This window comes from Schistocerca cancellata, chromosome 7 (genome assembly GCF_023864275.1).
Source record: "Schistocerca cancellata isolate TAMUIC-IGC-003103 chromosome 7, iqSchCanc2.1, whole genome shotgun sequence".
Taxonomy (NCBI): domain Eukaryota; kingdom Metazoa; phylum Arthropoda; class Insecta; order Orthoptera; family Acrididae; genus Schistocerca; species Schistocerca cancellata.
In genome coordinates this window covers 79,909,672-79,921,853 of record NC_064632.1, presented here as the reverse complement: position 1 = coordinate 79,921,853, position 12,182 = coordinate 79,909,672, and positions in this window count along the sequence as shown.

The following is a 12,182-nucleotide window of genomic DNA, read 5'->3' as shown; positions in this document are numbered from 1 at the left end:
CGCTTAGAACTGCTCGGCCACCCCGGCCAGCACACACACATTGTGGTGTGCGTACTGTAAGACCTCCGGTACACACACCATCAGATTATTTGACTTGTCGCTCTAACGAAGTAGGCGAGTGTCAGCAATATGTCTCGTGGTCTTATTGTGGCGTGTTTATCTTCTGCCGTTAGGTCAGACGATAGAAATGCCACTTGCACGCATAGAGTAGCAGATTGACGGTGACCAACTTTAAACAGAACTTGATTAATTTTCACACACGTTTATTAAAATAATAGAAAATATAGACATTACTTAACTTGATTCTGGATGCTGTTTACAACTGACAATCTGAAGTTCCTTTGGCCTTGGTACGTTAATCTTATTCTCACATATCTCTGATACTTGACAAAGTGTCTATACATTTATCTTCATGGCTATGTACAAGAATATGGTAATCTTATTAGGCGCAGACTGAAACTTGACTATAGACTGGTACAGACTAATGTAGTCTGGTACAGACAGGTGCAGATAAATGCAGACTGACTTAATCAGAGGTCTGTACACTCGTTATAATACCTCGTGCGTTCAAGTATCACTGCGCGAGTGTGATCAGCGAGGAGAAAAGGTTCTACGTTAGCAGTAATCTCATTGGCTGCATTACATATTAATACGCGGATCGGCGGAAGCAGAATTTGGTCCGTCTCTAATGCAGTGCCATCTCGTAGTGCGGGACGGACGAGCGCTGCACCTGCGCTATTGTGCTTAGCGGGGCGCGCTCTAGTGGGAAAATTGTGTACGCGGAACTATGTACACACACACACACACACACACACACACACACATATATATATATATATATATATATATATATATATATATATATATATATATATATATATATATATTGAGTGGTGAGTGTGTCTGCGCATCTCATATATAAGAGGCGGAGGAGCGTCTCTTCTGCAGCAAAGATGCGCCAGCCGCTTCATCACATTAAAAATTAATTAATTGCAAGACTGTATAAAGTCAGAAAAAGTGAAATAATTTCGAATACTGTATCAGAAGACAGAGCTCAAATGAAGATGTAATATTTTGAACATGGCTGCACTACAGCAACGGTTAGAGAAAGCAGTTGTAAGAGACAGCCAACCAGCTGCAATAAATGGTGGTTTTCAAATAACCTTTACCATGGTTTAGTCTTATTTAAACCCGTCTTCTTCAGACGGTAAAACAAATTTAACATCAGCAACCAGTCAGTAGAACTACCTCCACATCACATGTGTCGGCAGCGGTCTGCTCGTCGTCGTGCGGTAGCGTTCTCGCTTCCCGCGCCCGGTTTCCCGGTTCGATTCCCCGCGGGGTCAGGGATTTTCTCTGCCTCGTGATGCCTGGGTGTTGTGTGATGTCCTTAGGTTAGTTAGGTTTAAGTAGTTCTAAGTTCTAGGGGACTGATGACCACAGCTGTTAAGTCCCATAGTGCTCAGAGCCATTTAAACCATTTGGCAACGGTCTGTATGTCCATATATATAAAAGTTGAGTCCCCTAGAATCAGTGTGTTGTCACATTAGTAAAACCAATCTCTTAAAACAATAGACCATGTTAATAGCTATATTCCGACTGCAGTAGCACGTAGCTATTAACGCGGTCTGTTATTGATTGTAGGGGCCTTATCTTTTAGTGGCTGACTGCTGATGTGACGTTTGTTTGCCCTTCTGAGGAAGACTGGTTTAAATCTGTCCAAAGCATGGAAAAGTTTATTGGAAAACCACCATTTGTTGCAACTGATTGACTGTGTATTACACCTGCCAAAAATATAATGTTAAAGAATTACTTGGGTGTGAATATCCTTTTAATAATGTAAAATACTAATCAAATTTAAACTCTTAGTGATCTAAATTCTTGTCTTCCTACGGTGAAATTTTCCTCCTCCTTGCCAAAGAATCACAGTTCGTTACTTTAGAAAACTCTACATTCCGCACTCTTTCATTTTGTACATACACGTGCAAATATTCATCTAAACTGTGAGAGCAACTACAAGTTGCGTAAGAGAGGATTCAGTTTATTGTACCATCTACTGGGAGCGTGGGAAAACCCTTTGTAGACCCCCATACAAACTGGTTTTTGCAATATCTTTACAAAATAGATACTTTTTTTTTTTTGATCATAAGTCTACTGACTGGTATGATGCGGCCCGCGACGAATTCCTTTCCTGTGCTAACCTCTTCATCTCAGAGCAGCACTTGCAACCTACGTCCTCAATTATTTGCTTGACGTATTCCAATCTCTGTCTTCCTCTACAGATTTTGCCCTCTACAAGTCCCAATAGTACCATGGAAGTCATTCCCTCATGTCTTAGCAGATGTCCTATCATCCTGTCCCTTCTCCTTATCAGTGTTTTCCACATATTCCTTTCCTCTCCGATTCTGCGTAGAACCTCCTCATTCCTTACCTTATCAGTCCACCTAATTTTCAACATTCGTCTACAGCACCACATCTCAAATGCTTCGATTCTCTTCTGTTCCGGTTTTCCCACAGTCCATGTTTCACTACCATACAATGCTGTACTCCAGACGTACATCCGCAGAAATTTCTTCCTCACATTGAGGCCGGTATTTGATATTAGTAGACTTCTCTTGGCCAGAAATGCCTTTTTTGCCATAGCGAGCCTGCTTTTGATGTCCTCCTTGCTCCGTGCGTCATTGGTTATTTTACTGCCTAGGTAGCAGAAATTCCTTAACTTCATTGACTTCGTGACCATCAATCCTGATGTTAAGTTTTTCGCAGTTCTCATTTCTACTACTTCTCATTACCTTCGTCTTTCTCCGATTTACTCTCAAACCATACTGTGTACTCATTAGACTGTTCATTCCGTTCAGCATATCATTTAATTCTTCTTCACTTTCACTCAGGATAGCAATATCATCAGCGAATCGTATCATTGATATCTTTCACCCTGTATTTTAGTTCCACTCCTGAACCTTTCTTTTATTTCCATCATTGCTTCCTCGATGTACAGATTGAAGAGTAGGGGCGAAAGGCTACAGCCTTGTCTTACACCCTTCTTAATACGAGCACATCGTTCTTGATCGTCCAAAAAAATGGTTCAAATGGCTCTGAGCACTATGGGACTCAACATCTTAGGTCATAAGTCCCCTAGAACGTAGAACTACTTAAACCTAACTAACCTAAGGACATCACACACACCCATGCCCGAGGCAGGATTCGAACCTGCGACCGTAGCAGTCCCGCGGTTCCGGACTGCAGAGCCAGAACCGCTAGACCACCGCGGCCGGCTTGATCGTCCACTCTTATTATTCCCTCTTCGTTGTTGTACATATTGTATATGACCCGTCTCTCCCTATGGCTTACCCCTACTTTTTTCACAATCTCGAACAGCTTGCACCATTTTATATTGTCAGACGCTTTTTCCAGGTCGACAAATCCTATGAAAGTGTCTTGATTTTTCTTTAGCCTTGCTTCCATTATTAGCCGTAGCGTCAGAATTGCCTCTCTCGTCCCTTCACTTTTCCTAAAGCCAAACTGATCGTCACCTAGTGCATTCTAAATTTTCTTTTCCATTCTTCTGTATATTATTCTTGTAAGCAGCTTCGATGCATGAGCTGTTAAGCTGATTGTGCGATAATTCTCGCACTTGTCAGCTCTTGCCGTCTTCGGAATTGTGTGGATGATGTTTTTCCGAAAGTCAGATGGTATATCACCAGAGTCATATATTCTACACACCAACGTGAATAGTCGTTTTGTTGCCACTTGATTTTAGAAATTCTGATAGAAAGTTATCTATCCCTTCTGCCTTATTTGACCGTAAGTCCTCCAAAGCTCTTTTAAATACCGATTCTAATACTAGATTCCCTATCTCTTCTAAATCGACTCCTGTTTCTTCCTCTATCACATCAGACAAATCTTCACCCTCGTAGAGGCTTTCAATGTATTCTTATCACCTATCTGCTCTCTCCTCTGCATTTAACAGTGGAATTCCCGTTGCACTCTTAATGTTACCACCGTTGCTTTTAATGTCACCAAAGGTTGTTTTGACTTTCCTGTATGATGAGTCTGTCCTTCCGACAATCATATCTTCTTCAATGTCTTCACATTTTTCCTGCAGCCATTTCGTCTTAGCTTCCCTGCACTTCCTATTTATTTCATTCCTCAGCGACTTCTATTTCTGTATTCCTGATTTTCCCGGAACATGTTTCTACTTCCTTCTTTCATCAATCAACTGAAGTATTTTTCTGTTACCATTGGTTTCTTCGCAGCTACCTTCTTTGTACCTATGTTTTCCTTTCCAAATTCTGTGATGGCACTTTTTAGAGATGTCCATTCCTCTTCAACTGTACTGCCTACTGCGCCATTCCTTATTGCTGTATCTATAGCGTTAGAGAACTTCAAACGTATCTCGTCATTCCTTAGTACTTCCGTATCCCACTTCTTTGCGTATTGATTCTTCCTGACTAATTTCTTGAACTTCAGCCTACTCTTCATCACTACTATATACGCCAACAATCCAGTATCTGATTTCGGAATCTCTGTCTGACCATGATGTAATCTAATTGAAATCTTCCCGTATCTCCCGGCCTTTTCCAAGTATACCTCCTCCTCTTGTGATTCTTGAACAGGGTATTCGCTATTACTAGCTGAAACTAGTTACAGAACTCAATTAGTCTTTCTCCTCTTTCATTCCTTGTCCCAAGCCCATATTCTCCTGTAACCTTTTCTTCTACTCCTTCCCCTACAACTGCATTCCAGTCGCCCATGACTATTAGATTTTCGTCCCCCTTTACATACTGCATTACCCTTTCAATATCCTCATACACTTTCTTTACCTGTTCATCTTCAGCTTGCGACGTCGGCATGTATACCTGAACTATCGTTGTCGGGGTTGGTCTGCTGTCGATTCTGATTAGAACAACCCGGTCACTGAACTGTTCACAGTAACACACCCTCTGCCCTACCTTCCTATTCATAACGAATCCTACACCTGTTATACCATTTTCTGCTGCTGTTGATATCACCCGATACTCATCTGACCAGAAATCCTTGTCTTCCTTCCACTTCACTTCACTGACCCCTACTATATCTAGATTGAGCCTTTGCATTGCCCTTTTCAGATTTTCTAGTTTCCCTACCACGTTCAAGCTTCTGACATTCCACGCCCCTACTCATAGAACGTTATCCTTTCGTAGGTTATTCAATCTTTTTCTCATAGTAACCTCCCCCTTGGCAGTCCCCTCCCGGAGATCCGAATGGGGGACTATTCCGGAACCTTTTGCCAATGGAGAGATCATCATGACACTTCTTCAATTACAGGCCATATTTCCTGTGGATACACGTTACGTGTCTTTAATGCAGTGGTTTCCATTGCCTTCTGCATCCTCATGTCGTTGATCATTGCTGATTCTTCCGCCTTTCGGGGCAATTTCCCACCCCTAGGACAAGAGAGTGCCTTGAACCTCTATCCGCTCCTCCGCCCTCTTGGACAAGGCCGTTGGCAGAATGAGGCTGACTTCTTGTGCCGGAAGTCTTCGGCCGCCAATGCTGATTATTTATCATAATTAAGGCAGTGTCGGGGATCGAACCCGGGACCGAAGACGCTTTGATTATGAATCAAAGACGCTACCCCTAGACCACGGGTATATAATAGATACAGAGGGGGCTGAAATCCATTCCAGATCACTGAGTAGAATTGTTGAAATTTTCCAAGCACGTTATTGAGAGATTTAGTGATTCCTTATCGCAGTTAACATGTTTCATCATTGCTGTTCCACTCTCTCGCCAGTCAAACAATCCTGCGACTATTCGCGCCGTCCATCTCGCAGGGACAGTATTGCCTGATCAAGTTTAGAATGCAAGAATTTTTTTAAATATTTGCAGACAGCTATAGGTTCTGTCAACATCAGGGCGGCTGTTATACGTTAAGATAACAGCAAAATCTTCTACCGCAGACATTACGTTATAAAGGGTGCCGCAGGTGAAACGGTCAGTTCTCAGGGATATGAAAGGAACGATCATTCGTAGCAAGTAAACCTAGTAACCATTGACCCTAAAAAGAATACCCTAAAATCTACGAAACCTTCTTCATCTTCGATACTGTAAAACTAATCTCTTCTATTGCAAGCTCTTTGATTTACGTATTTTGATAGGTGGTAGAATGGACTAAGAAAGGAAAAAATGTTCAGTAAACACCGGCTCTAAAGTGCATACCGTACGAGCTATAAGCACTTGTTCATAGCCGTTACTGTGAAACATATGTCCTCTTCTTGACAAATGTTGTTAACTTACAAGATATGCGTTTCAGAACTCATGTTTTCTAGCCAATTTTATCTGGTTTTTGATTTTGGTCCATGCTACCTCCTCCAGAAATATCAAGAGCAAAGAACGTACAATAAAAGATGTTTGATTCACAGTGTCGAAGATGAAGAAATATAATACTTACAGCATTTTAGAGTCCATGTTTACTATACTTCCTTGTTTCAAATGATCAAATGGTTCAAATGGCTGTAAGCACTTTGGGACTTAACATCTGAAGTCATCAGTCCCCTAGACCTAGAGCTACTTAAACCTAACTAACTAAGGACAGCACACACATCCATGCCCGGAGCAGGATTCGAACCTGTGACCGTAGCAGCAGGGCGCTTCCGGGCTGAAGCGCCTAGAACCTCTCTGCCACAGACTCCGTCTTCGAATGATCGTTCTCGTCATATCCCAGAGTTTTGACCGATCCTGGGACACACTGTATTTGTAATTCAAATGAAGGTTGTCAATTCTACCCATCCTGGAAACAGAAGAAAAATTTAATGAAGAATGTTCCTTGAAAGACTCCAGTGTTTCGTTTATAAGCCGTTTGTCACAGCTAATAGGTACGAGAAAAGGTTGTGTTGCTACGTGTGCGTCAATAACGTACTACATTTCTTAAAACTAGGTGTGCAATTGCGAATAAATATTGTCTATCACTGGTAAAAAGTGATAATTTAAGTCTACTTACGGGCTTTGTTAATTAGCTTCTCAGTCTCTATGGTGCTATTGGATCAAAATTTAAATTGTGACTTGGTTCTTTTATCCACACCATCTTATACGCCATTATTCGAGATCCTTTATCATAGTTTAGATCGAAATACTTGCTTATATCTAATCCCTCTCGTTCTGAAGATACAAGTAACTGATTTTTGCGTCCTAATGCAAACTGATCTTTGAGCTGGCTAAAAAGGTGAACATGTCATCAACCTCAATGTTGGTTTGAACATCGCACACGTGCCCCTATTGGATGTGGTATGCCGTTGCCTTCCACCCGTTTGTCAAATGACTTATCAGTCACTTTATATGGGTATGTGTAGTTAGCTAGTTAGTTACATATTTTACACATCATGATTCATTTATCGAAATGATGGGGAACGAGTCAATTTACAGGTATACGTGATTAATGTTATCAGTACCAAAGACATTACTTTTTAGTCCTTGTCATGGCACTACACTTAAAAACTAGTTTTACGTTGGATTTAAAACTTGCTTTGCTACAAGTCAGATATTTTATGGTATTGGGCAAATGATCAAAATTTTTATTCCTGGACATTGAACTACTTTCTGAACCTCTGACAACTTTAATAATGGGTAATAAGGTCTATTTTTTCCTCTTGTTCAAAGTGTGGATATCACTATACTTCTCAAATTGTGATGGATTATTTATTATGAATTTCATTAGCAAATTATTATTTTAAATCGATTCTGAAACACGGTGCAACTCGGCATTTGCCACGTTAACGAATATTTCCAAGGGTGAAAGGGAAGTGAAAAACGTCACGTCAATATCCCACATTCGCCAGATACAGAAGTCGAGACATTTGGATTTTCAGTCTTCCACTTTATCACTGAGCCACCGAAGCACATTGATGGAGGATGTATGTTTCACGTATCTTTAACACAGATTTTCGGAACATTTTTGTTTAGTTATACATAGCGAAAGACTTCTCTTGACTGATAGTGTACATTTTCTTCTACTTCTCATTTCCATTTTTAATTTCCGTAATTTTTTCCTTTCGTTCTTTCGGGTGCCAGGTGACCATTACACTCAAGGGAATTTCCACGGTCGCCCTTGGTTAGTTACGCTCTTGTTGTTTGGATAGTTTTATTAACTGTGTGGTGATCATTTTCCTCTAATGCTCTTAAACTACAAACAAATTGCGACGTGACGTAAAAATCAACAATACAGGAGTCCTTGCTGTGACCCACGTCGTTGCTTGGCAACAGTTCGATTCGACTGGAATGACGAGGAGCATGAATGTTTCTTTCCGCGTTCAACAAAATCTGAAGAAAACGTTGAACTGCAGCAAGACTACCGAGTAACGATAGGAGTGGGAAGGTAAGCAGTCCCCAGTCATCCAAGTTCTGACAATACAGGGCATTCAAAATGTTGTCGTCTAATGTATGGTATCTTTCTGCTGACGCACAGCGTGTATTCTCATAAGCGTGTAGGTTTAAATGAATTTAGATGTTTAGACACAATCCTTAGAGTCACTGTAAACTGAGTTTCGAAGTCTGCCAGCCAGACCGAGTCTCACAGTTTCTCTGAGGAAGTCTGTGTTGGACAAGAATGAATTTTGTAAATCTTGTACTTGCAGAAAAACTAGTATATCACAAATTATACATTCTCATACGGCGTTTCACTGCTAAATGCTTTTTGTATTTGTTCCCATAGATAAGGTTCAACTAAAATGAGTGTTGAAACATGTTTCCCATGCACCTATCGTAAGAAATACTACACTATCACAAATTTTTTTTGACACACCATAGACGGATTTCATTCATCAAGTTGTATTTTTGCAAGCAAACTAATTTTTTTAAATAATGCGTCTAATTAACGGAACGAAATAGTTTTTCTGCTGGCGTATAATTATAAAAAGTGGATCGTTAATAACTAATAGTAATAGTTGAGTATATAAAAATCCTACGTATGACTCCAGAAACCGTCATTGTATACATTGCCACGCATTTCACGTTAATTGCGTAAAGAAATGTTATTTCAGCACGGGTGGGGGGGGGGGGGGGGAGGACAATAAGAGTCTTTAACCGTTGGATCACCTATACCGTACCGTGTTTATGCCCGTGCAGTTCATAACATGGATCCCAGTACAGTGCGCTCACATTTCCTTAGATTCTCGTATCCCTAATAATAAGTCGGTAAAAGTCCCTGGAAGACTAGAAGTTAATATATTGATTCCTCGCGCTGTCAGCTTTCGCAGTTATACAATATCGTGGGCAGTAGGACTGCCCCTATCAGTGCCTAAAGCTGTGTTTCATTTTTGTGATTAGTAATTTATCGAAGAAAGTATTATTTGTGCACCATCTATTACGTCCTCTGTAAGACACTGATGTGACTTATTACGTAATTCGGTCTATGACAAGTTCATTGGGGCCCCAAACAAGATACATATATCGCAGGCAATCTTGGGAGCTACAACGATTGCACACTTCGATCACTCCACACGTTGGCGATTTACCAGGCGATATGAACCAAATTTCGAACATCACTACTTCTGGAAGTTCTCTTACAGTACATAAAATTATCTTCAGTTTAAAGTAAAACTGCGTATGCCAACTAATATTCGTATTGTTGTTGTTGTGGTCTTCAGTCCCGAGACTCGTTTGATGCAGCTCTCCATGTTACTGTATCCTGTGCAAGCTTCTTCATCTCCCAGTACCTACTGCAACCTACATCCTTCTGAATCTGCTTAATGTATTCATCTCTTGGTCTCCCCCTACGATTTTTACCCTCCACGCTGCCCTCCAATACTAAATTTGTGATCCCTTGTTGCCTCAGAACATGTCCTACCAACCGATCCCTTCTTCTGGTCAAGTTGTGCCACAAACTTCTCTTCTCCACAATCCTATTTAGTACTTCCTCATTAGTTATGTGATCTACCCATCTAATCTTCAGCATTCTTCTGTAGCACCACATTTCAAAAGCTTCTATTCTCTTCTTGTCCAAACTATTTATCGTCCATGTTTCAATTTCATACATGGCTACACTCCATACAAATACTTTCAGAAACGACTTCCCGAGACTTAAATCAAAACTCGATGTTATAAATTACTCTTCTTCATAAACGCTTTCCTTGCCAATGCCAGTCTACATTTTATATCCTCTCTACTTCCACCACCATCAGTTATTTTGCTCCCCAAATAGCAAAATTCCTCTACTACTTTAAGTGTCTCATTTCCTAATCTAATACCCTCAACGTCACCCGACTTAATTCGACTACATTCCATTATCCTCGTTTTGCTTTTGTTGATGTTCACCTTATATCCTCCCTTCAAGACACCATCCATTCCGTTCAACTGCTCTTCCAAGTCCTTCGCTGTCTCTGAAAGAATTACAATGTCATCGGCGAACCTCAAAGTTTTTATTTCTTCTCCATGGATTTTAATACCTACTCTGAATTTTTCTTTTGTTTCCTTTACTGCTTGCTCAATATACAGATTGAATAACATCGGGGAGAGGCTACAACCCGGTCTTACTCCCTTCAAAACAACTGCTTCCCTTTCATGTCCCTCGACTCTTATAACTGCCAACTGGTTTTTGTACAAATTGTAAATAGCCTTTCGCTCCCTCTATTTTACCCCTGCCACATTTAGAATTTGAAACAGAGTATGCCAATCAACATTGTCAAAAGCTTACTCTAAGTCTACAAATGCTAGAAACGTAGGTTTGCCTATCCTTAATCTTTGTTCTAAGATAAGTCGTAAGGTCAGTATTGCCTCACGTGTTCCAGTATTTCTACAGAATCCAAACTGATCTTCCCCGAGGTCGGCTTCTACTAGTTTTTCCATTCGTCGTTAAAGAATTCGTGTTAGTATTTTGTAGCTGTGGCTTATTAAACTGATTGTTCGGTAATTTTCACATCTGTCAACACCTGCTTTCTTTGTGATTGGAATTATTATATTCTTCTTGAAGTCTGAGGGTATTTCGCCTGTTTCATACATCTTGCTCACCAGATGTTAGAGTTTTGTCAGGACTGTCTCTCCCAAGGCCGTCAGTAGTTCCAATGGAATGTTGTCTACTCCGGGGGCCTTATTTCGATTCAGGTCTTTCAGTGCTCTGTCAAACTCTTCACGCAGTATCATATCTCCCATTTCATCTTCATCTACATCCTCTTCCATTTTTATAATATTGTTGCCTCAAGTACATCGCCCTTGTATAGACCCTCTATATACTCCTTCCACCTTTTTGCTTTCCCTTCCTTGCTTAGAATTGGGTTTCCATCTGAGCTCTTGATGTTCATACAAGTGTTTCTCTTATCTGCAAAGGTCTCTTTAATTTTCCTGTAGGCAATATCTATCATACCCCTAGTGAGATAAGCCTCTACATCCTTACATTTGTTCTCTAGTCATCCCTGCTTAGCCCTTTTGCACTTCCTGTCGATCTCATTTTTGAGACGTTTGTATTCCTTTTTGTCTGCTTCATTTACTGCATTTTTATATTTTCTCCTTTCATCAATTAAATTCAAGATTTCTTCTGTTACCCAAGGATTTCTACTATCCCTCGTCTTTTTACCTACTTGATCGTCTGCTGCCTTCACTACTTCATCCCTCAAAGCTACCCATTCTTCTTCTACGGTATTTCTTTCCCCCATTTCTGTCAATTGTTCTCTTATGCTCTCCCTGAAACTCTGTACAACCTCTGGTTCTTTCAGTTTATCCAGGTCCCATCTCCTTAAATTCCCACCTTTTTGCAGTTTCTTCAGTTTTAATCTACAGGTCATAACCAATAGATTGTGGTCAGAGTCCTCATCTGCCCCTGGAAATGTCTTACAATTTAAAACCTGGTTCCTAAATCTCTGTCTTACCATTATATAATCTGTCTGATACCTTCTAGTATCTCCAGAATTCTTCCATGTATACAACCTTCTATCATATTCGTAAGAAAACAGGAACTCAAATCATCACTTGTTTCGGTATATACATTTTTTTCGGAATTAAATTGTCTTCCAATTACGTAAAATTTTAGGACTGTCTTTGATCAGTTATATATTAGCGGTTAAAGAAATTTTCTTATAGTTATTTACTATGTTCCAAATAGTTTTTATCTTGTTGCTGTACATATTTACTTTTTTTTTGAAAATATATGCAGGGATAAGACGTAATCTCGTATTGGGAAGGACAGCGACTCAAATTCCTCAGATTTAAAGTCT